Source organism: Archocentrus centrarchus, chromosome 2, assembly GCF_007364275.1.
Source record: "Archocentrus centrarchus isolate MPI-CPG fArcCen1 chromosome 2, fArcCen1, whole genome shotgun sequence".
Lineage (NCBI taxonomy): Eukaryota > Metazoa > Chordata > Actinopteri > Cichliformes > Cichlidae > Archocentrus > Archocentrus centrarchus.
Genome location: NC_044347.1, coordinates 19138978 through 19142533, shown reverse-complemented (window position 1 = coordinate 19142533; position 3556 = coordinate 19138978). Strand labels below are relative to the sequence as shown.

General features: G+C 37.6%; 1 long non-coding RNA gene across 1 annotated transcript; it reads left to right on the top strand.

Annotated features, from left to right (window-relative positions):
• Positions 1-1073: 1073 nt before the first annotated feature.
• Positions 1074-1579, top strand: LOC115797447 (uncharacterized). Its single transcript, XR_004021414.1, has 3 exons — positions 1074-1150; positions 1285-1402; positions 1566-1579. It is a non-coding gene; the product is annotated as an uncharacterized LOC115797447 (long non-coding RNA).
• The last annotated feature ends 1977 nt before the right edge of the window (positions 1580-3556 follow it).

Below are 3556 nucleotides of genomic sequence, written 5' to 3'. Positions count from 1 at the left end.
AAAATCGTGTTACATCCACTGATAGTTATCAGTACACAGTGCTACAAAGGAAAAAGAAAATGTTACAAATTCTTTGTTTTCAAAATTAACAAAGTCATACTGAATTTAACCAAAACGGAGATCTGAGAAAATTTTTGATGACATACAGTTGGGTTGTTCAAGTAAATCAGCTTTGTTCACCTGTTAGAAATTATCTTCCTTTAGTGGAAAGTGTGACATAAGAGATCATTGAAAATGTAACTTTAAGCAAAAATTGCTCTGACAGCATCACTCTGTAGCTGGACTGAGGGCTTATTTACAGTATGAATATGACTCTGCCAGAGTTTATGTTTATGCCACAGACAGCTCTGTATGTGAGAGGTTCACAGCTCACTCACACATCAGCACAAGTCCTCTGTCATTTGTGGTTTCTGTATATTAAAAATACGTCTGACTTGATTTACACATCTCAGCGAAACTAGAAAACAGCTTGTTGTTCAGTTTGATCGTGAACAGATAACTTGTGACATTTGTGCTAGACGAAAGAGGGTTCCCCTGCTTTCCTCTGCTCATGTTATTATTTTATGAAAAATATTACCTCATCTAAAAAAAAAGTGTTGATGGTGCAACAAAAGGTTGGAAAAGCAAGAAACAGCTTGAGGAATGTTTGGCAACAAATTAGCTTAACTGGGAACAGCTCAGTAACAGAACTGGTATAAAAAGATGTTAGAGAGGCCGAAACTCTCAATGCACAACATTATGAAAACACTGAGAATCCAGAAAAATCTGTGTGTGCGAGGAACAAGGCCAATGGCTGCTTGCACATGTGCAAAGGCACCATCAATGCTGAAACTTGGTTTATTTATATTAAAAAATACTGTCAGTTGTCTGGCACACTTACTCACTGTAAAGGCAGCAGTGAATAAGAATTGCCATCTGCATGATGCTGTGGTTATTTGCATTTTATTTCCTATTCACAAACAGAGAAGTGTTAAAGTTTCTTAGAATTTGTGCACTGGTGACGTTGGTGTTGAGGTGGTGCTACTGAAACGTATAAAAACTGAAGCACAGAGAGCTCAGTGTTATTTGTTCCACTGTGACAGAAGTGAACTGTAACCTGAGCTGCAGTAGACGTGATCTCTGCTCATCTCCTGTCTTCACTCCTCATTAGGTAAGAACTTGTTTCTTTGCACAGCTCACACACTGACAGCTGTCATTGATTTCTCTTTAGATAAATATTCAGTCAGATGAGGTTCATTCACCTGGCCACTGTATGGACTCACTGCAACAAATCTGATGTTTCAGAGAATTTCCTTCAGTGAGGATCTTCACCGACTGCTGCCTCAAACAGTCGAATCCTGCAAACATCGTGGCTGCTCAAGCCAACAAACCACTCTGTAGCTAAGTGAAAATCAGGGAAAAGGTGAGACATCTCTGCTAGTTGTTGTTTGCTATCATCCGATTTGCAGCATTAAATGTGTATAGTAATTTTGTAGACATGGTTTAAAGGATGAAATGTTTCTGAAACAAAAATAATTAATAAAAAAGATGTGCGCTCATTCTGTTTTTCTTTTTCTTTGCCACAGAAATACAATGAAAGCTTCCATTTTCCTGTTGGTGGCGCTCTCTGGAGCTGTGCTCTGCATAACTGACATACGTGTTAGGAAATTCAAAAACCAGCATATCATCAGGAACGTTCCACAAGGAGGGTGTGATTATCTGATTAAAGAAAGGGACATCAGAGATAATGGTAACAACTGTAAGTCAAAGAATACATTCATCATTGGTAAATATGGGGACGTTAAAACAATCTGCAGTCAAGAGAATTATCTTGGTCATGACAATCTGTATATAAGTCTCACAGAAATGAAAATTCTGCATTGTAAACTGAGCGGTGGAACAAATGATAATCCTTGTAGGTACCAAAACAATACGATGAAAACACAAATTACAATTAAATGTAATATAATCAAAAATGATCTTTGGCCTGTACACTTTGAATGTTGTTGAGCTGTTCTGTACTTGCTTTGATCTTTAAACATCACTTCATGATGTTGCTGTGGAGATGCTTTTAAAGACTTTGCTTAAAGCTTAAAGTTTGCTTAAAGTAATAAAAAAATAAGGAACTGGTTTTCAGTGAATGTGGAAAAATATCACAATCACAAGAGTTATGGCAGCGTCCTTTAGACTTCACTTTCTTGTCTCACTTGCATACAAATGGCAGAAAAACATGTTGCTGGTGGTAACTTTGTCAGTCTGGACTGAGCAGGCGAATATTTCCTCTGCTCATTTGTTCTCCTGGTCATCACAGGTCAGTGATGCGTCCAGAACCAAAAAAAAAAAGAAATCCATAACTGAACACTGTTGTCCTTTAGCACACTCCCACACAATGTAACCCTCCAGTTCAGTTATGCTTATGTTTCGAGTGTTTATGTATATTATGTTTGTAAAATGTATCAAGTCAGTCTGAGGTCATTCATTAGCAGCAAACTTACCGAGAGAAGAAAACCAGAAAGTACCGTTAACACAAACGTTAGTGAGTACAGTATATGTGGATGTAGGCTTCTTCCATTAAATTGATCCATTAACATGATAATGTGGGTTTCTTTCTGTATTTGTTTATGGAAAAGGATGTATTTTCTTTTGATTCTTTTGTGTTGATACTGTTTGATTGATGGTGAACAATAGTGGATGAATTTGTGGATCTTTGATTGTGCTTGTGTAATAAATTCTGGCAAAACTGGCCAGCAAACAGCAGCACGTTTCCTCCTGTTTTACAGAACTGTCATCTGTTTTCACGCCCACTGTTACAGATCCTGTTACACATGCAGTCTTTTATTTTCTGAAGTTACCTGATAACTAACCTGGACGTTTCACTCTACCTTAAAAACAAACAAACAAAACAATTTAAACAAAAAAGGAAAAAGTAGACCCTCTTTCAAATCTAAGGTTTCACATATGTGGAGATAAAAATTAAAATTATCTGTTCATAAAGTTAGATAAATACAACTCGAGATAAACAATAACACATGAACTAAGATAAAATCATTAAATGCACCTGATTAAGTGATGATCAGTGAGTGTGAGCACCTCTATAAGAGCAAAGGTTTGTGTTAACCTAATCTCACAATCAGCCACACCTCTGTCATGGAGCAGGACAGTGCAGAAAACTAAGCAGCTTCCTCTTCTGGGTTAAACTCATGTAGAAGACACATAAGACACAAGTCACTGTGGGAACACACTGCCTCTTCTTCCAGTGCACTTCTAATGAGGACAGTTGACAACAAATGTGTGTTTGCTGTTTTCTAGAGAGCAAAAGAAAACGTTAATAATTATTTGTTTTTAAATAACAGAATCATAGTGAATTTAACCCAGAGTTACCAAAACAGAGGTCTGAGAAAATCCATATTTCTGTCTTTCCTCAAAATGTCCCACAGAAACCTGAAACATATATTCATGCATTCAGACCTCCATCCATCCATTTTATTTCGCTTATCTGGGGCTGGGTCATGGGGGCAGCAGACTAAGCAGAGAAGCCCAGGCCTCCCTCTCTCCAGCCACCTCCACTAGCTCATCC